The sequence below is a fragment of the Urocitellus parryii genome, chromosome 12, assembly GCF_045843805.1.
Source record: "Urocitellus parryii isolate mUroPar1 chromosome 12, mUroPar1.hap1, whole genome shotgun sequence".
In the NCBI taxonomy this organism is placed as follows: domain Eukaryota; kingdom Metazoa; phylum Chordata; class Mammalia; order Rodentia; family Sciuridae; genus Urocitellus; species Urocitellus parryii.
In genome coordinates this window covers 103,615,778-103,637,481 of record NC_135542.1, presented here as the reverse complement: position 1 = coordinate 103,637,481, position 21,704 = coordinate 103,615,778, and the positions used below count along the sequence as shown (strand labels likewise).

Sequence of the window (21,704 nt, the reverse complement as noted above, 5' to 3'; positions counted from 1 at the left end):
TGAGAACATGCATGGTCTAGGGGACTCCCCCTTCAGGGGCAAAACCCCTCAAACCTGAGTGTCTGCGGGAGCTCCCACCACAACCAGGGTCTAGGGGAGTCCCACCTCCAGGGGTGAGACACCTCTACTCTGGGGGTGGGGGGAGTTCCCACCTGACACACATGGTTGAGGGGACTCCCCCCTCCAGGGTCAAGACCCCTCAAACCTGATTGTCGGGGGGAGCTCCCACCACACCCATGGTCGAGGAGACTTCTTCCTCCAGGAGGGAGACCCCTCTAACCTGGGTGTCAGCGGGACCTCCCATCGCATCAAGGGTCAAGTGGACTCCCCCCACCAGGGGTGAGTCCCCTCAAACCTAGGTGTTGGTGGGATCTCCCACCACACCCAGGGTGGAGAGGACTTTCCCATCCAGGGGGGAGACTCCTTGGACCTGGGTGTCAAGGGGTGGTCCCACCAACACCCAGGGTAGAGGAGAGTCCCCACTCCAAGGGTGAAACCCCTCAAACTTAGGTGTCAGGGTGAGCTCCTACCGACACACAGGATCGTGGGGAATCCCACCTCCAGGAGGACCGAGACCCTTATAACCTGGGGGAGGGCAGGAGCTCCCACCAACACCCAAGGTCGATGATTCTCCCACCTTCAGGGACAAGACCCCTCGAACCTGAGTGTCAGGGGTGCTCCCACTGCAGCCAGGGTGGAGGAGAATCCCCCCTCCAGGAGGAAGGCCCTTCTAATCTGGGTATCAGAGAGAGCTCATATATCATGGGCTCCAGGGTCAAGGAGACTCCACCCTTCACAGGGGAGACTGCTCTAACCTGGGTGTCAGCGGGAGCTCCCACCCTCCCCCAGGGTCGAGGAGACTCCACCCTTCACAGCTGAGATCCCTCGAACCTGGGTGTTGGGGGGAGCTCCCACCGTACCAATGTCGAGGGGACTCCCCCCTCCAGGTCCAATGGTAGACCCCTCTAACCTGGGTGTCAGGGAAAGCCCCTATACTATCTGCCCCAAAGTCAAGGGGACTCCCCTATCCAGAGGCGAGAGCCCTAGAACCTGTGTGTCAGCGGGAGCTCCCGCCACCCCCAGGGTCGAGGAAACTTGCCCCTACAGTAGGGAAACCCCTAGAACGTGGGTGTTGGGGGGAGCTCCTATACCATTGGTCCCAGGGTAAGTGGAGTCCCCGCTCCAGGGACGAGACTCCTTGAACCTAGGTGTAGGGGGGAGCTCCCACCGACACCAAGGGTGTGGGGACTCCCACCTCTAGGGAGGAGACTCCTCTAACCTGGGTGTTGGCGGGAGCTCCCACTGACACCCAGGGTCAAGAGAACTTCCACCTCCAGGGGCAAGACTCCTCGAACCTTCATGTAGGCTGGAGCACCCAATGCAGCCAGGGTCGAGGGGACTCCCCCCTTCAGGATTGAGAACCCGCTAACCTGGGTGTCCTTGAGAGTTCTCACAGCACCCAGGGTTGAGGGGACTCTACCAGCCAGCGGGGAGACCCCTCAAACATGGGTGTTGGGGGGAATTCTCACCAGCCCCAGATTCGAGAAGACTCCCCCTTCGATTGGGGAGACCCCTCCACCTGGGTGTTGGAGAGAGTTCATATCGCCCCCAGGGACTAGGAGACTCCATCCTACAGGGGGAAGACCTCTTGATCCTGGGGGTCGGAGGGAGCTCCCACCACCCCAAGGGTCAAGGGAAATCCACTCTACAGGGGGGAGACCCCTCAAACCTGGGTGTCATGGGGAGTTCCCATGAGGGAGGAGAAATCTGGAACCTGTATGTCACCCAGGGTTGAGTGGACTTCCTCTTTCTGGGGGGAGCCCTCTCAAACTTGGGTATCATGGGGAGCTCCCACCACATCCAGGGTTGGGGGGACTCTCACTTCCAAGTGGGAGACCCCTCAAAACCTGGGTATCAGGGAGAGCTCATATACCATTGGCCCCAGGGTCCAGGGGAGTCCCCACTCCAGGAGTGAAACAAATCAAACTTGGGTGTCAGCGTGAGCTCTCACTGCGCCCAGGGTCAAGGGGACTCCCCCATCCAGGGGGGAGAACCCTCGAACCTGGGTGAAGAGGGGAGCTCGTATACTATCGGTCCCAGGATAAGTGAAGTGCCCCCTCCAGGGTCGATCCCTTGAATCTGGGTGTTGGAGGAGTTCCCACAGACAACCAAGGTAGACAGGAGCCCCCCTCCAGGGGTGAGACCCATCGAACCTAGGTGTCGGAGGGAGCTCCAACTGACAACCAGGGTTGTTGGGACTCCCTCCTCCAGAAGCGAGACTCCTCTAAACCGGGGGTGAGGGTGAGGGTGTCGCCGGGATTTCTCACTGCACCCAGGGTTGAGGGGACTCTATAGGCCAAGGGGAAGACCCCTTGAACCTGTGTGTCGGGAGGAGCTCTAACCGGCCCCAGGTTTGAGAAGACTCCCCCTTTGAGGGGGGAGATCCCTCGACCTGGGTGTCAGTGGGAGCTGACACCGCCCCCAGGGTAAAGGGGACTACACCCTACAGGAACAAGACCCCTTGATCCTGGGGGTCGGAGGGAGCTCCCACCACCTCCAGGGTGGAGGGGACTCCACTTTATAGTGGGAAGAACCCTCAAACCTGGGTGTTGTGGGAAGCTCTCACCAGGGGGGAGACATCTGGAACCTATGTGTCCAGGGGAGTTTACACTGCACCCGGGGTCCAGTGGACTCCCTCCTTCTGGGGGGAGCTCCCTCCAACGGGGGTGTCAGGGGTTACTCTCACCACCCCCAGGTTCAAGAATACTCCCCCTTTGAGGGGGGAGACCCTTCGACCTAGGTGTTCGGGGTAGCTCACACTGCCCCCAGGGTCTAGGGGACTACACCCTACAGGGGGAAGACCTCTCGATCCTGGGGGTCTAGAGAGCTCCCACCACCCCCAGGGTCAAGGGTACTCCACTTCACAGGGATGAGACCCCTTATCCTGGGTGTCGTGGAGAGCTCCCACCAGGATGGAGACATCTTGAACCTGTGTGTCAGGCGGAGTTCACACCGCACCCGGGATTGAGTGGACTCCCTCCTTCTGCGGGGAGCCCTCTCGTACCTGGGTGTCAGGAGGAGGTCCCACTCCAGGTGGGAGACCTCTCTAACCTGGTGTCAGGGAAAGCTCCTATACCATCGGCCTCAGGGTCCAGGGGACTCCCCACTCCAGAGGAGAGACCCCTCTAACCTGGGTGTTGGTGAGAGCTCCCACCGCACCCTGGGTGGAGGGGACTCCCCCCACTAGGGGTAAGACCCCTCAAACCTGGGTGTCAGCGTGTATTCCCACCACACCTAGGGTCAAGGGGACTCCCCCATCCAGGGGAGAGGCCCCTCGAACATGGGTGTCCAGTTGAGCTCTTATACCATTGGTCCCAGGGTAAGTGGAGTCTGCCCTCCAGGGGTGAGACCCTTCCATCCTGGGTGTCCGGGGTACCTCCCACCCACACCCATGGTAGAGGGGAGCCCCCCTCCAGGGGTAAGACCCCTCAAACCTAGGTGTAGGAGGGAGCTCCTCCCAACACCCAGGGTTGTGGGGACTCTCATCTCCAGGAGCAAGACTCCTCTAACCTGGGGGTGATGGGGAGATCCCACTGACCCCCTGGGTCGAGGGGACTACCACCTCCAGGGGCAAGACCCCTCAAACCTACATGTTGGGGGGAGCTCCCACCACAGCCAGGATCGTGGGGACACCCCCCCCTTCAGGTGCAAGACCCCTTTAACCTGGATGTCAACAGGAGTTCCCACCACACCCAGGTTCAAGGGGACTTGACCAGCCATGGGGGAGACCCCTAGACCTGGGTGTTGGCGGGAGCTCTCACCTCCTCCAGGTTCAAGAAGACTCCCCCTTCGAGGGGTGAGACCCCTCGACCTGGGTGTTGAGGGGAGCTCACATCGCTCCCAGGTTCTAGGGGACTCCACCCTACTGGGGGAGACCCCTCAAACCTGGGTGTTGGGGAGAGCTCCCACCACCCTCACAGTCGAAGGGACTTCACCCTACAGAGGGGAGACCCCTTTGAACCTGAGGGTCAGAGGGAGCTCCCACCACCCCTAGGGTCGAGGAGACTCCACTCTACAGGGGAAAGACCCACCCAAACTGGATGTCGTGGTGAGCTCCCACCAGGGGGAGACATCTCTAACCTGTGTGTCAGGGGAGTTAACACCGAACCCAGGATCAAGTGGTCTCCCTCCTTCTGGGGGGAGCCCCCTTGAACCTAGGTGTCAGGGGTAGCTCCCACGCACCCAGGATCGGCGGTCTCCACCCTCCAGGTGGAAGATCCCTTGAACCTGTGTGTCGGGGGGAGCTCCCAATGCCTATGGGGTCGAGAGAATTTCCCCCTTTGGGGGTTACCCCTAGAACCTGGGTGTAGGGGAAGCTCCCACCGCCCCCAGGGTCGAGAAGACTCCACCATCCAGGCGGGAGACCCCTCTAACCTGGGTGTTGGGAGGAGATCCCATCACTCCCAGAGTCTACGTGACTCCCCCTTAAAGGGGGGAACCCCTCAAAACTGGGTGTGGGGGGAACTCCCACTGTCCCCAGAGTTGACGTTACTCTCCCCTACAGGGGGAGACCCCTCCAACCAGGGTGTCAGGGGGAACTCCCCCCACTTCCAGGCTTGAGGGTTCTCTCCCCTCTAGGAAGGAGACCCCCTCAAACCTGGGTGTTGGGGGAGCTCGTATACTATCATCACCAGGGTAAAGGGCTGTTCCCACTCCAGTGGAGGGACCCCATAAACCTGGATGTTGGGGGAAGCTCCCACCACCTGCAGTGTTGAAGACACTCCTCTCTCCAGGGGGGAGACCCTTCAAACCTGGGTCTTTAAGGGAGTATGTATACCATTGCCAACAAATTCTAGGGGAGTCCCCCCTCCAGAGGAATGACCTCTTGAACCTGGGTGTCATGGGGAGAGCCCACTGACACCAGGGTTTACGGGACTCCCCCCTCCAGGACAGAGACCCCTCGAACCAGGGTGATGGGGGTAGCTCGTATAATATTGCCTCCAGGGTGGAGGAGAGTCTCCCCTCAAGTGGGGAGACCCTTGAACCTCGATGTTGGGGGAAGCTCCCATCCCCGCCAGGGTCAAGGGGACTCCCCCCTCCAGGGAGGAGACCCCTATACCCTGAGTGTCAGGGGGAACATGTATACCATCAGCCCCAGAATTGAGGGGAGTCCCCCCTCCAGAGGCAAGAACCCTCAAACTAGGGAGTTGGGGGAGCTCTCACCAACACTCAGGGTTGAGGGGAGTTGGCCCACAAGGGCCAAGACTCCTCTAACCTGGGTTTCAGTAGGAGCCTCACAGCACCCAGGGTCAAGGAAACTACCCACTCCAGGGGGAATACCTCTCTAATCTTGGTGTCATTGGGAGCTCCTATACCATTGGTCCCAGGGTCAAATATACTCCCCCCTCCAGGGATGAGACCCCTCAAACTGGGTGTCCATGGGAGCTCCCATTGCACCCAAGATCGAAGGGACTCCCCCTCTAGGGGCAAGACACCTCGAGCCTTGGTGTCGGCTGGAGCTTCCACCACACCTAGGGTATAGGGGACTCCCCCATCCAGGGGACAGAACTCTCAAATCTGGGTGTCAGTGGGAGCTACCACCACACCCAGGGTCAAGGGGACTCCTCTCTCCAGGGATGAGAACCTTAGAATCTGGGTGTCAGAGGGAGATCCCATCCTACCCATGATCAAGCTGAGTCCCCCCTCCAGGGGCGAGAACCCTCAGCCTGGGTGTGGAAAGAAGCTCCCACCGCCACCAGGGTCAAGGGTCCTCACTCCTTCAGGGGCGAGACTCCTCGAACCTGGGTGTTGGGGGGAGCTCACACCACCCCCAGGGTCAAGGGTACTCCCTCCTAACAGGGGGAGAACCCTCCAACCTGGATGTGGGTGGGAAGCTCACACCGCCCCAGGGTCGACTGGACTTTCCCTCTAGTGGGAAGACCCCTCAAAACTGGGTGTCTGAAGAAGCTCCCACCCCATCCAGGGTCGACGTTACTCCCCCCTCCAGGGAAGAGATCCCTCCAACCTGGGTGTGGATGGGAGCTCCCACCACCCCCAGGGTTGAGGGTACTCCCCCCTCCAGTGGTGAGACCCCTCGAACCTGGTTGTTGGGCAGGGAGGAGCTCCCACAGCATCCATGGTTGAGTGGACTTCCCCCTGCAGGGGGGGAGACCCCTGGAACCTGGGTGTCGCCGGGAGATCTCACTGCACCCAGAGTCGAGGCAACTCCCCTTTTAAGGGGGGAAACCTCTCAAACCTGGGTGTTGGGGAGCTTCCACTGTCCCCAGGGTTGACATTACTCTCCCCTCCGGGGGAGTCCCCTCCAACATGGGAGTCAGGAGAACTCCTCCCATCTCCAGTGTCAAGGGGACTTCCCCCTTCAATGGGGAAACCCCTCGAACTTGGGTGTCAGGGGGAGCTCATATACCATCGTCCCCAGTGTCAAGGGGAGACACCACAAACCTGGATATCAGGGGAGCTCCCACCAACACCAGGGTTGAGGGGACTCCCCTCTCTAGGGGGATGACCCCTCAAACCTGGGTGTTTGTGGGAGCTCTATACCATTGCCTACAAATTTGAGGGGAGTCCATCCTCCAGGGTAATCACCCCTTGATCCTGGGTGTTGTGGGGAGCTCCCACTGCCTCCAGGGTTGATGGGGCTCCACCTTCCAGGGCAGAGACCCTTCGAACCTGGGTTTTGGGGACAGCTCCCACTGCCCCCAGGGTCGAGAGGACTCCCCCATCCGGGGGGAGACCCCTCTACCCTGGGTGTTGGAGGGAACACATACACCATTGGCCCCAGGATCGAGGGGTGTCCCCCCTCTCCAGGTTTGAGTACCCTCAAACCTGGGTGTCGGTTGGAGCTCCCACCAACACCCAGGGTCAAGGGGAGTTCCCCCTCCAGGGGCAAGAACCCTCAAATCTTCGTGTTGGTAGGAGCTACTCCTGATACCCAGGATTGAGTGGACTCCCCCCCTACAGGGGCCAGATGCCTTTAACCTGGGGGTGGGGGGAGCTCCCACCGACACCCAGGATCAAAGGTATCCCTCCTTCAGGGGCAAAACCCCTCGAATCTGGGTGTCAGGGGAGCTCCCACTGCATCCAGGGTTGAGGAAACTCCCCCCGCCAGGGGGGATACCCCTCTAATCTTGGTTTCCATAGGAGCTCATACACCATCAGCCCCAGGGTCGAGGGAACTCCCACCTCCAGGTGCAAGACCCCTCAAATTTGGGTGTTGACGCGAACTCCCACCACCCAGGGTCAAGGGGACTTCCACTCCAGGGGCGAGACTCCTCGAATCTGGGTGTCGGGGGAGCCCCCATCACCCCATTCCAGGTTGGAGGTCTCCTCCTACTTGTGTGTCAGGGGGCGTCTCAGACACCGCTACACCCTCTTACTCGTGTGTCGGGGGCATCCTGACACCTCCGTACCAGGGTTGGAGGGGACTCCGCCCTCCAGGGGGTAGGTCACCTCTAACCCAGGTGTCAGGGGGTGCTCAGGACACTGCCGCACCAGAGGTGGAGAGACTCCCATTCTCAGGGAGGAGGTCCCCTCTGACCTGGGTGTCATGGGTGGGTATGACCCGAACACCTCCACACCTGGTGTGGAGTGGACTCTGCCCTACCCAGGTGCAGGGACTCACCCCTCCAAAGAAGAGGTCCCCTCTGACCGGGAGTCAGGGTGTGTCCCTGAAACTGCCACACCCAGTGGAAGCTATCCGTCCTCCAGGGTGAAGGTCCCCGAAACCGAGTGTGGGGGGGGAGCTCATATATCATCATGCCCAGTGTCCAGGGGCGAGACCCCTCGAACCTGGGTGTCAGGGGTAGCTCATATACCATCGCCTCCACACTGGAGGGAGTCCTCCCTCCATGTGGGAGACCCCTAGAACCTGGGTGTCCAGGGGAGCTTCAACCACCCCCAGGGTTTAGGGGACTCACCCCTCCAGGGGTGAGACCCTTGGAACCTAGATGTCGGGGTAGCTCCCACCAAACCCAGGTTCCAGGGGAGTATCCCCTCCAGGGGGATGACCCTTCAAACCTGGGTGTCTCGGGAGATTTCACTGCCCCCATAGTTCAGGGGACTCCCCCTTCCAAGAGGGAGACACTTCAAACCTGGGTGTTGGGGGGAGCTCCCACCACCTCAGGGTTCAGGGGACTCCCCCAACAGATGGGAGACCCCTTGAACCTGGGCGAGGTTGGTATACCATTGACCCCAGGGTGGAAGGGACTCCCCCTCCAGGGGACAGACCCCTTGAACCTGGGTGTCGGGGGGGATTTCCCACCAGCCCAGGGTACAGGGGACTCCCCACTCCAGGGTGGAAACCGCTCAAACCTAGAGAACCCTGGAACCTGGGTGTTGGGGGGAGCTCCCACCGCACCCAGAGACGAGTGAACTTCCCCTTCCAGGAGCAAGATCCCTCGATCCTGGGTGTCGGTGAGAGCTGCCACTGCACCCAGGGTCAAGGGCACTCTGCCCTCCAGGGAGGAGACCCCTCAACCCTGGCTTTAGGGGTGAGCTTGTATACCATCGCTCCCAGGGTAGAGGGGACTCCCCCTCCAGGTGGTAGACCTCTTGAAGCTTGGTGTTGGCGGGGACTCCCACTGCACCCAGGGACGAGGGGACTTCCCCCTCCATAGGCAAGTTCACTGGAGCCTTGGTCTGGGGATAGGGAGCTGGTGTACCATTGCCACCAGTGTCTAGAGGAGTTCCCCTCCAGGGGGAAGACCCCTCGAACCTGGCTGTTGGAGGGACCTCCCACCGCCCTGAGGTCGAAGGGATTCCTCCCTCCATGGGAGAGACCCCTCTAACCTGGGTGTCGAGGGGAGTTCCCATCACCCCCAAGGTCGAGGGGACTCCCTTTTCCAGGGGAGAGACCCCTGGCACCTGGTTGTAGGGGAAACCTCTCACCTTCCCCAGGGTCGAGGGGACTTCCCCCTCCAGGGGGAAGACCCCACGAACCTGGGTGTCGGAGATCCTCCAACCTCCTCCAGGGTCGAGGGAACTCCTCCATCCAGAGGGGAGACCCCTCGAACCTGAATGTTGGGGGGGGACCTCCCAATGCCCCCAGGGTTGAGGGGAGTCCCTCCTTCAGGGAGGAGACCCCTCAAAACTTGGTGTGAGGGAGCTCATATACCGTTGCCCCCAGTGTCGAGGGGAGTCCCCACTCCAGGAGTGAGGCCCCTTGAATCTGGGTGTCCTAGGGAGCTTCAACTGCCCCCAGGGTTGAGGGGACTCCCCCCTCCAGGGGGTAGACCCCTTCTACCTGAGTGTCTGGAGGAGCTCCAATATCATTGCTCCTGAGGTCAAGGGGAGTCCTCCCTTCAGTGGAGAGACCCCTCAAACCTGGGTGTTGCAGGGAGCACCCACAACCCCCAGGATTGAGGGGACTCCCCCTTACAGTGGGTAGACCCCTCAAACATGGATGTTGGGGGGAGCTTGTATACCATTGACCCCAGGGTTGAGGGAGACTCCCCACAAGCGGGGAGACCCCTCAAACTTTGGTATCTGTAGGAGATCCCACCGCACCCAGGGTCAAAGGGACCCCCCCCCTCCAAGGGCAAGATCCCTATAACCTGGGTGTCTGGAGGAGCTTCCACCTCCCCCAGGGTCAAGTGGATTCCCCCCTCCTGGAGGAGACCCCTCAAACCTGGGTGTTGGGTGGAGCCTCCCCACCCCTAGGGTCAAGGGATTCCCCCATTGAGGGTAAAGATCCCTCGAACCTGGGTATCAGGGGAGCTCATAAACCATCGCCCCCATTTTTGAGGAAAGTTCTTCCTCCAGGAGGGAGATCCCTCTACATTGGGTTTCGGGGGGAGCTCCCACCACCTCAAGGGTCGAGGGGACTCTCCCCTCCAGGATGGAGTCACCTTGAACTTGGGTGTCAGGGGGAGCTTGTATACCATTGCACCCAGTGTTGAGAGAAGTTTTCCCTCCAGGAAGGAAACCCCTCGAAACTGGTGTCCCAGGGAGTTCCAATGCCTGCAGAGTTGAGGGGACTCCCTATCCAGGAGCCAGACCCCTTGAACCTGGGTGTTGGGGGAGCTCCCACTAAACCCAGGGTCGAGAAGACTCCACCTCCAGGTGAGAGACCCCTCAAACTTTGGTGTTGATGAGAGCTCCCACAACACCCAGAGTCGAGGGGATCCCCCATCCAGGGATGAGATCCCTCAAACCTGAGTGTCGGTTTGAGCTCCCACTGCCCTTAAGGTCGAGGGGATGCCCCCTTCCAGGAGGGATACCCCTTGAACCTGAGTGGCGGGGGACCTTCTACTGCCCTGAGGTCAAGGGTTTTCCCCCATCCAAGGGGGAGACCCCTCAAAACTAGGTTTTGAGGGGATCACCGATTGCCCCCAGGTTTGAGGGGACTCCCCCATTGAGTGGGGAGACCCTTACTATCTGGGTGTTGGAGACACCTCCCAGTGCCCCAAGGGTTGAGGGGACTCCCCTCTCTAGGGGGACACTCCTCAAACCAAGGTGTCAGGGGGACTTCCCTTTGCACCCGGGTTTGAGAGGACTCCCCGCTCAAGGGGGTAGACCCCTTGAACCAGGGTGTTAAGGGGAGCTCCCACTGCACCCAGGGTTGAGGGGACATCGACTCCAGGGGGAAGACTCCTCGAACTGGGGTGTCTTGTGGAGCTCCCACTTCACTTGGAATCGATGGGACTCTCCCCTCCAGGGGGGAAACCCCTCAAACTGGGGTGTTAGGGGGAGCTCCCACCACCCTCAGGGTCAAGGGGATTCTCTTCTCCAGGGGGGGATACCCATGGAACTGAGGTGTCCAGGGAAGCTGCCACCACCCTCTGGTTCGAGGGGAGTCCCCCCTCCATGGGATAGACACTTCCAACCAGGGTGTCTGGGGAGCTCCCACCGCACCCAGGGTCGAGAGAACTCTCCCTTCTAGGGGGGAGACATCTAGAACCTGGGAGTCTGGGGTAGCTCATATACCATTGGACCCATGGTCGAGGGAACTTCCCTCTCCAGCCGGGAGACCCCTCGAACTTTGGTGTCAGGGGGAGCTCCTATACCATTGCACCCAGGGAGGAGAGGAGTTCCCCCTCCAGGTAGGAGACCCCTCCAAACTGAGTGTTAAGGGGAGCTCACACCACACCATGGGTTGAGGTGAATCCCACCTCCACTGGGGAGACTCCTTGAACCTGGGTTTGGGGGGAGCTTTCATGGCCCCCCGGGTCAAGGGGACTCCCCACTCCAGGGTGGAGACACCTTGAACCTAAGTGGGGGAGTTCTCATTGCCCCCGGGGTTAGGGGACTCCGCCCTCCAGAGAGGAGACCCCTTGAACCTGGAAGTCAGGGAGAGCTCCCACCACATCCTGTGCCGAGGGGACCCCCTTTCAGGGTGGAGACCCATCAAACCTGGGTGTCTGGGGGAGCTCCCACCACCTACAAGGTCAAGGATATTCTCCCCTCCAGTGGGGAGACCCATCGAACCTGGGTGCCGGGGTTGTTCCCACTACTCCAGAGGAGGTGGGGACTCCCCACTCCAAGAGGGGAACCATCAAACCTGGGTGTTGGTGGGAGCTCCCATCACAAACAGGGTCAAGGGGACTTTCTCCTCCATGGGCGAGACCCTTCTAAACTGGGTGGCAGGGGGAGATCATATACCATTGGCCCCAGGATTGAGGGGAGTCCCCCCTCCAGGGGTGAGACTCCTTGATCCTGGGTGTTGGTTGGAGCTCCCACCGACACCCAAAGTCTCCCCTCCAGAGGCAGGACCCCTCAATCCTAGGTGTCAGGGGAGCTCCCACCAACACCGAGGATCATGGGGACTCCCCCCTCCAGGAGCAAAATGCCTTTAACCTGGGGGTGGAGGGAAGCTCCCACCAACACCCATGGTCGAGGGGTCTCCCCCCTCCAGTTGTGAGACCCCTCGAATCTGGTTATTAGGAGGAACTCCCACCACACCCAGAGACGAGGGGGTGACTCTTCTAACCTGGGTGTCAAGGAAAGCTCATATACCATTGGCCCCAGGGTCGAGGGAACTCCCCCCTCCAGGGGAAAGACCCTTCTAAGCTGGGTGTCTGGGGGAGCTCCCAAATCACAAGGGTGTAGGGAACTCCCCCATTTAGGGGCGAGACACCATGAACCTAGGTGTCAGAGGGAGCTCCCACCGCTTCCAGAGTGGAGGGGTCTCCCTTCTCCATGGGGAAGACCCCTCGACCATGGGTGTCGGGGGTAACTCCCACCACCTCCAGGGCAGAGAGAAATCCCCCTTCCAGTAGGGAGAATCCTCGAACCTCAGTGTTGGGGGAAGATCCCAAGGGCCCCAGGGTCGAGGGGACTCCACACTCCATCGGGAAGACCCTTCGAACCTGGGTGTTGGGGAAGCTTCCACTGTCCCCAGGATCGATAGGACTCCACCCTACAGGGGGGACCTCCTTGAACCTGCTTGTAAGGGGAAGATCCCATCACCGCCAGACTCAAGGGGACTCCACCCTACAGGGGAAAGACTCCTCGAATCTGGGAGTCTGGGGAAGCTCCCACTGCACCCAGGATCTAGGGGATTAAACACTCCAGGGGGAGACCACTTGAACCTGGGTGTCAGGGAGAGCTCCTAACGCACCCAGGGTCAATGGGACTCCCCCATCCAGAGGAGTGAGCCCTTGAACCTGGGTTTTGGGGGGAGTTTCACCACTCCCAGGGTCAACGGGACTCCTCCTCGAGGGGAGAGACCCCTCGAACGTCGGTGTTGGGGAACCTCCCACTGCCCTTAGAGTTGATGGGTCTCCCCTCTCCGGGGGGGAGACCTCTTGGTCCTGGGGCCGGAGGGAGCTCCCACTGACCCCAGGGTAGAGGGGACTCACTCTCCATTTGGAAGACCCCTCGAACCTGGGTGTAGTAGGAAGCTCCCACCACCCACAGGGACAACGGGACTCCCTCCTCCGGGGGGAGACCACTCAAACCTGGGTGTCGGGGGTAGCTCCCATCACCCCCAGGGTCGAGGGTACTCTGCCCTCCAGGGGGAAGACCCCTTGCAACTGGGTATCTGGAGGAGCTCCCACCACCCCCAGGGTCGGAGGGACTCCCCACTGCAGGGGGAAGACCCCTCGAACCTGGGTGTCTGGGGGAGCTCCCACTGCCCCCAGGGCTGAGGGGACTCCCCTGTCCAAGGGGTAGACCCCTCAAACCTGGGTTTTGGGGGAAGCCCCATACCATTGGCCCCAGGTTTGAGGGAATTCCCCTGTCCAGGCAGTAAACCCCTGGAACCTGGGTGTCGAGTGGAGCTCCCACTGCCCCCAGGGGGAGGGAGTCCACCCTCCAGGTGGTGACCCCTTGAACCTGGGTTTCTGGGAGAGCTCCCATGGCCCCAAGGGTCAAGGGGACTCCTCCTTCCAGTAGCGAGACCCCTCGAACCTGGGTGTCAGGAGGAGACCCCCACTGCACCAAGGGTCGATGGGACTCTCCCCTCCAGAGGAAGACCCCTCGAACCTGGGTGTTGAGGAGAGCTTCCAATGCCCCCAGTGTTGAAGGGACTCCCCCTTCCAGGGGATGAACCCTTGAACCTGGGTGTCAGCGGGAGCTCCCACCACCCTCCTGGTCGACAGGACTCCATTCTCCAAGGGGGAGACCCCTCTAACCTAGGTGTTGGGGAGAACACTCACTGCCCCCAGGGTCAATGGCACTCATCCCTCTGGGGGGAGACACCTCAAACCTAGGTGTTGTGAGGAGCTCCCACCACCGCCAGGATCAAGGGGACTCCCACCTCAAGGGTGGAGACCCCTCGAACCTGGCTGTCGGGTTAGGCTCCCATCACCCCCAGAGTCCAATGGACTTGCCCTCCAGATGGGAGACCTCTCGAACCTGGGTGTCAGTGGGACCTCCCTCTGCCCTTAGGGTTGATGGGACTTCCGTCTCCATGGGGGAGACCTCTCAGACCTTGGTGTAGGGGGGAGCTCCCACCACCTTCAGGGTCGAGGGGACTCACCCTCTGGGGGAAGACTCTTTGAACCTGGGAGTAGAAGGAAGGTCCCACCGCCCCCAGGGTCAATGGGACTCCCCCATCCAGGGGAGAGACCCCTGGAACCTGGGCCTCTGAGGATGCTCCCACCACCCCCAGGGTCGAGGGGACTCCCTTCTTTAGGGGAAACCTCTCAAATCTGGGTGTCAGGGAGAGCTCCCACCATCCCCAGGGTCGAGGGGACTCCCCCCTCCAGGGAGGAGACCCCTCCAACTTGAGTGTCAGGGAGAGTTCGTATACCATCAGCCCCAGGATTGAGAGGACTCCCCCTTCTAAAGGTTAGACCCCTCGAACCTAGGTATCAGCGACAGCTCTCACTGACCACAGGGCCCAGGGTACACCCCTCAAGGGGGCCAACCCTTGGAACCTGTGTGTCTGGGAGAGCTCATATACTATCAGCCAAGTGTCAAGGGGAGTCCCCTCTCCAGAGGGGAGACCCCTTAAACCTGGGTGTCATGGGGAGGCTCCACAGCCAACAGGGTCGAGGGGAGTGCCCCCCTCCAAGGGGAGAGCCCTCGAACCTGGGTTTCAGGGAAAGCTCACACTACCCCCAGGATCTAGGGGAGCCCCTCCTCCAGGGAGGAGACCCCTCAAACTTGGATGTTGGGGGAAGCTCCCACCACACCCAGGGTGGATGGAACTTCCCCTTCCAGGGTTGAGACACCTCGAACCTGGGTGTTAGTCAGAGCTGCCACTGCACCCAGGGTCGAGGGGACTCCACACTAAAGGGGAGAGATCCCTCAAACCTAGGTGTTGCAGTGAGAAGGGAGTTCCTCCTTCAGTGGGGAGACTGCTCAAACCTGGGTGTTGGGGGGAGCGCATATTTCAAAGCCCCCAGGGTCGAGAAGAGTCCCCCCTCCAGGGGGGACATTCCTCAAACCTGAGTGTACCAGTGAGCTACAACCACCCCCAGGGTCGAGGGGACTCCCTCCTCCAGGGGGGAGACCCTCCAACCTGGGTGCCAGGGGGAGCTCGTATACCATCACCCCCTGGGTCGAGGGGTGTTCCCTTTCCAGGGGAGAGACCCTTCGAACCTGGGTGTCAGGAGAGCTCATATAACATCGCCTGCAGAGTTGAGGGGACTCCCTCCTACAGGGGGGAGACCCTCCAACCTGGATGCTGGGGGGAGCTTGTATACCATTGCCCCTCTGTCAAGGGGTGTCTCCCCACCAGGGAAGAGATCCCTCCAACCTGGGTGTTGGAGGGAGCTTGTATACCATTGCCCCAGGAGTCGAGTGTAGTCCCTCCTCAAGGAGGGAGACCCCTCGAATCTTGGTGTTGCAGGGAGCTCACACCACCCTCAGTCAAGGGGACACCCCTCCAGGAGAAAGTCCCCTCGAACTTGGGTGTTGAGAGGAGCTCATATACCCTTGCCTCCAGGGTCAAGAAGAGTATCCCTCCATAGGGGGGACCCCTCGTACCTGGGTGTCCCAAGGAGCTCCAACCACCCCCCAGAGTCAAGGGGAATCACCCTCCAGGAGTGAGGTCCCTCGAACCTGGGATTAGAGGGGAGCTCCCATTGCACCCAGAGTTGAGGGAACTCCCCCTCCAGGGGCCAGACCCCTCAGTTTCAGTGAGAGCTGCCACCACACTCAGGGTCGAGGGTACTCTACAATCTATGGCCAGGACACCTCAAACCTGGGTGTTGGGGGGAGCTCATATACCATCACCCCCAGGGTCGAGGAGACGACCCCTCAAACTTGGGTGCCAGGGGAAACTCCTATACCATTGCACCTAGGGACGAGAGGAGTTCCCCCTCCATGGGGGAAACCCCTCAAACTTGGGTGTCCCATAGAACTCCAACCGACCCCAGGGTTGAGGGGACTCCCCACTCCAGGAGTGAGACCCCTCAAACCTAGGTGTCGGCGGGAGCTCCCACTGCACCCAGGGTTGAGAAGACTCTCCACTTCAGGAGCTCGAACATCAGTGTTGCGAGAGCTACCATCGCAAACAGGGTCCATGGTACTCCCCCCTCCAGGAGGTAGACCCATTGAACCTTGGTGTTGGCAGGAGCTCCCACCTGTCGAGGGGACTCTGCCTTCCAGGGGGTAGACCCCTCAAACCTGGATGTTGGGGGGAGTAGGTATGCCATTGGCCCAAGTATCAAGAGGAATCCCCACTCCAGCGGAGAGACCCCTCGAACTGGGTGTCAGGGGAGCTCCCACAGACACCTAGGGTTGAGGGAACTCCCCCCTTCAGGGGCGAGATGCCTCTAACATGGGTGTTGGGATGAGCTCTCACCACCCCCAGGGTCGTGGTGACTCCCCTCCACCAGGGGGAGACACCTCGAACCTGGGTGTTGGGGAGAGCTCTCACCATCCTCAGGGTTGAGGGGACTTTCCCCTCCAGGGGTGAGAACCCTAGAACCTAGGTTCAGGAAAGCTCCCACCTTCCATGGTCGAGGGGACTTTCCCCTCCAGAGAGGAGAACCCTCGAACCTGGGTGTCAGGGGGAGCTCCCACCGCCCCCAGGGTCGAGGGGACTCCCACCTCCAGGGGCGAGACCCCTCAAACCTGGGTTTCAAGGTGAGCTCCCACTGCACACGGGTAGTGGTGACTCCCCACTCCAGGGGGGAGACCCTCGAACCTGAGTGTTGGGGCAAGCTCCCACTGACACCCAGACTCGAGGGGACTCTGATGAACTTGGGTGTCGGGGAGAGCTTTCACCATATCCAGGGTCAAGAGGACTTTCCCTCCAGGGGCAAGACACCTCGAATATGGGGGTTGGCGGGAGCTACCACCACACCCAGGGTCGAGGGGACTCCCCCATTCAGAGGTGAGAATCCTCGAACCTGTGTGTTGGCGGGAGCTCCCACTGCACCCAGTGACGAGGGGACTCCCCCCTCCAAGGGCGAGAATGCTCGAACCTGGATGTTGGCGGGAGCTCCCACCGTACCAAGGGTCGAGGAGACTCCCCTCCAGGGGCAAGATCCCTCGACCCTGGGTGTGTGGGGAGCTCCCACTGCCACCAGAGTTGAGGGGACTCCCTTCTTCAGGGATGAGACCCCTCGAACCTGGGAGTCTGGTGGAGCTCCAACCACCCCCACGGTCGAGGGGACTTTTCCCTCTAGAAGCGAGACCCCTCAAACCTGGGTGTCAAGGGGAGCTCCCACCAACCTCAGGGTCGAGGATAGTCCCCCCCTTCATGGAAGAGACTCTTCGATCCTAGTTGTTGGGGGAAGCTCCAACCGCCCACAGGGTCTAGGGAAGACTTCCTACAGGAGCGAGACCCCGTGAACCTGGGTGTCCAGCGGACCTGCCTCCGCCCCCAGGGTCGAGGGGACTCCCCATACAGGAGCGAGACTCCTTGTGTTGGGGGAAGCTCCCATGTCACCTGGGGTTGAGAGGACACCCACGCCAGTGGGGAGAACCCTCAAGGTGGGTGTCAGAGGGAGCTCCCACCACACCCGGGTTAGAGGGGACTCCGCCCTCCAGGGGGGAGACCCCTCCAACCTGGGTATCTGAAAAAGCTCCTACCACACCCGGAGTCAAGAGGACTCTTCTCTCAGGGGAGAGAACCCTCAATCCTAGGTGTCTGGGGGAGCTCCCACTGCACCCAGGGTTGAGGGACCTGGGGGGGGTCCTGTGGAACCTGGGTATTGAGGGAGCTCCCACCACACCGGCATCTGGGGAATCCCCCTTCCAGAGGGGAGACCCCTAGAATCTGGGTTTCCCACTAGGGGGAGATATCTCAAACATCAGTGTTGGGGGCAGCTCACTCTGCAAACAGAGTCAAGTGACTTCCTCATTCTCTGAAGAGACCCCTCAAATCAGGGTGTCAAGGGGAGCTCCCACCACACCCATGGTCGAGGGGACTCTCCCTCCAAGGGAGAGACCCCTCAAAAAGGGTGTTCGGAGGAGCTCCAACTGCACCCAGGGTTGGGGGGATACCCCTCTCCAGGGGGAAAGACATCTCTAACCTGCCTGTCGAAGAGAGCTCTCACAGCCCCCAGAGTCAAGGGACTCCCACTTGGAGGGTGGAAACCACTGGAACCTTGGTGTCGGGGGGCACTTCCACTGCACCTAGGGTTGACGTTACACTTTCCTCCAGGGAGAGACCCCCTGGAACCTGGGTGTCAGGTGAACTCCTCCCGCCTCCAGATAGAGGGGACTCCCACATCCAGGGGAGAGGTCCCATCTAACCATGTGTCTGAGGGCGCCCTGACACCACCACACTGGGGGTATGGGGGACTTATCAGCTCCAGGGGGGATGTCCCCTCTGACTTGGGGTTCCGGAGCCACCCTAGACACTGCTGCACCCGGGATAGAACCTCCAGGGTGGAGGTTCCCTCTTACCCAGGTGTCAGGGGGTTCCTCGGACACCACCACACCTGGGTTGGAGGGACTCAGTTCTCAAGGAGGGAAGCCCCCTCTAACCCAGGTGTCGGGAAGCACCTTGGACACCACTGCATCCGGGGTGGAGGGGACTCAGCCCACCAAGTGGAAGGTGATCTCTAACCATGGTTGTTAGGGTCTGTAAACAAGTCAAGATGGCGCCTGGCATTTTGCCAGAGGGGGTGGTTTATGAAGTAATGCCAGCGAGCCATTAAGTGTGGAGATTCCTTATTGGTTGACTGCTGTATCTAGTTTATGTTAATTAAGATAAGCTGTTGGAATGTATATATACCTCTCCTGTCCTACAATAAAAGGCTCCCACTCCTGCTATATCAATGTACACAAGTTGTTCGTCACCCCCCAGTTAGTTTGCTGCAGCCGGACTGCGGCACATGGTGTCGGGGGATGCTCTGGTCACTGCTGCACCTGGTGTGTTGGGGACTCTGGTTTCCAGGGAGGAGGTCCCCTCTAACCGGGGTATCAGGGTTCTCTCCGGATACAGCCACATCCAGAGTGGAGGGGACTCTGGCCTCCAGGGTGGAGATCCCCACTAACCCAGGTGTCAGGGTGCGCTCCGGACACCATTGCACCCGTGGTGGAGAGGACTCTGCCCTCAAGGGGGTAGGTTCCCTCTAAACCTGGTGTCTGGGGGCACTCAGAAACCACCTCACCCAGGGTGGAGGGGACTCCATCTTCCAAGTGGTAGATTCCCTCTGACCTGGGTGGTAGGGGGGGTACCCCATTCACCACCACAACCAGGGTAGGGGGGACTCCTCCCTCCAGGGAGGAGGTCCTCTCTGACCAGGGTGTTGGGGGGCAGCCTGTTCTCCTCTGCACCAAGGGTGTGGAAATTCTCCCTACAAGTGGGGAGGTCCCCCTGACCTGGGTTACAGAGGGTGAGCCATTCACCACTGCAACCAGGGTAAGGGGGACTCCCCACTCCAGGGGGGAGGTACTCTCTGACCAAGGTGTCCGTGGGCTCCCTGGACACTGCTGCACCCTGGGTGGACGAGACTCCACCCTCCAGGAGAGAGGTCTCCTCTAACCCAGGTGTTGGGGGGCACCCCGGACACCATTGCTCTCAGGGTGGAGGGACTCGCTCACCAAGGGGGAGGTGGCCTCTAGCCGGGGTGTCAGGTGGTGCTCTGATCACCACCACACCCAGTTGAAGGGGAAACTGCCCTCCAGGGGGAGATCCCCTCTAACCCAGGTGTTGGGGAGAGCTCCAGACACCATAGCACCCCAGGCAGAGGGGACTCTGCCCTCCAAGTGGAAAATCCCCTCTGATCCAGGTGTGTGGGGGGGTGCTCTATTCACCACCACACCTATTATATGGGGGGATTCCCCATTAGGGGTGAGATTCCTTCTGACCCGGGTGTCTAGGAGCACCCCAGACACCAATGCACACGGGTTGGAGGGGACTCCACCCTATAGGGGGAAGGTTCTCGCTAACCTGGGTGTTGGGGGCACTCCGGACACTGCCACACCAGGGTTAAAGGAGACTCTCCCTCCAGGGGCAAGGTGCCCTCTAACCCTGGTGTTGGGGGCTCTCTGAACACCACTCCACCCCCAGGGATGGGACTCCACCCTCCAGGGGGGAGGTCCCCTCTGACCCTGGTGTCAGGGGGGGTGCACCATACACTACCACACCCAGGTAGTCCTCCAAGGAGGAGGTCCCCTCTGTCCTGGGTGTGGAGGGGGCGCCCCGTTCACCACCACACCCATGGTATGGAGGACTCCCCACTCCAGGGATGATGTCCCTTCTGACCAGGGTATGTGGGGGGGTGACCAGTTCACTGCACCCAGGGTAGGGGAGACACCCCCTTCCAGGGGTGAGGTCCCCATTGGGGATGTGGGGAGTCGCTCTGGACATTACCACATCCGAGGTAGGGGGGACCCCCTCTCCAGGGGAAAGTCCCCTCAGATCCAGGTTTGGGTGGGCACTCCAGACACCACTACACCCGGGGTAGGGGGGACTCCCACTCCAGGTAGGAGGTCCGCTCTGACCTGTGTGTCTGGGGGTGTCTGAACACCACAACACCTGGGTGAGGGGACTCCACCCTCTAGGGGAGTGGTCCCCTCTATCCCCTGTGTGTGGGGGTGTTGCTCCGGACACCACCGCACCCGGGTTGGGGGTACCCCATTCTCCAGGGGGCAGGTCCCTTCTAATCCAGTGTTGGGGAGCACTCCAGACACTGCCACACCCCAGGGTGGAGGGGACTCCACCCTCCAGTGGGAGGTCTCCTTTGACCCAGGTGTCAGGGGAGGTCACCTCTGACCCGGGTGTCAGGGGGCACTCTGAACCCACTGTACTTGGGAAAGGAGGGACTTTCAAGCTCCAGGCAAAAGGTCCCATCTGACCCGAGTGTTGGGGGATGCTCCGGACACCAGCACATCTGGGATAGGGTGGACTCCTCGCTCCAGGGGGGAGGTCCCCTCTGACCCGGTTGTCAGGAGGCACACAGGACACCATGGCTCCCAGAGTGGAGGGGTCTTCACCATACAGGGGGGAGGTTCAATCTAACCCAGGCGTCGGGGAGCACCCTGTTCACCACTGCACCCAAGATAGGGGGGACTCGCCCTCCAGGGAAGAGATCCCCTCTAACCCAGGTTTCGCGGGGCATCTCGTTCTTCACCACACCCAGGATAAGAGGGACTCCTCACTCCAGGCAGCAGGTCCCCTCTGAATTGGGGGTTGGGTTGTGCACCATTCACCACCGCACCCAGGGTGTGGGGACTCTGCCCTACAGGGGGATGTCCCCTCTAACCCGCGTGTCCGGTAGCACTTCTTTCACCACTGCACCCAGGGTAGGGGGGACTCCTCACTGGAGGGAAAGGTCCCCTCTGACCCTGGTGTCAGGGGGTGCCCCCTTCACCACTGCAACAAGGGTAGTGGGGAACACCCAGGGGGGAGGTCTCCTCTAACCCAGGTGCTGGGGGGCTCCCTGTTCACCACCACACCTAGGTTAGGGGGAACACCCCCATCCAGGCAGGAGGTCCCCTCTAACCCTAGTGTTGGGTGGCACCCTATTCACCACCATACCCAGGGTTGGGGGGGACACCCCCTCCAGGGCGGAGGTCCCCTCTGACCTGGGTGTCAGGGGCATGCTGTTCACCATGGCACCAGGGGTAATGGGGACACCCCCCTCTAGGAGGAAATACACTCTGACCAGGTGTCGGGGATCACTACAGACACCACAGCACCCAGGGTAGGGGGGACTCCCCAAGCCAGAAGGGAGGTACCCACTGACCCATATATGGGGGGGCACTCCGGATACCACCACACCCAGGGTGGAGGGGACTCTGCCCTCAAGGGTGTAGGTCCCCTCTTAATGGGGTGTCAGGGGGAGCTCCAAAATCCCCCTGGGGTCAAAGGGAATCCCCCCATCAGGGGAAAG

The 21,704-nt window shown here is 60.8% G+C and overlaps 1 pseudogene; it reads left to right on the top strand.

The window, feature by feature from the left end:
• Positions 1 to 3,340: 3,340 nt before the first annotated feature.
• The window catches only part of LOC113200389 (cell division cycle 5-like protein pseudogene), a 29,108-nt pseudogene continuing 10,744 nt past the window's right edge, over positions 3,341 to 21,704 (top strand).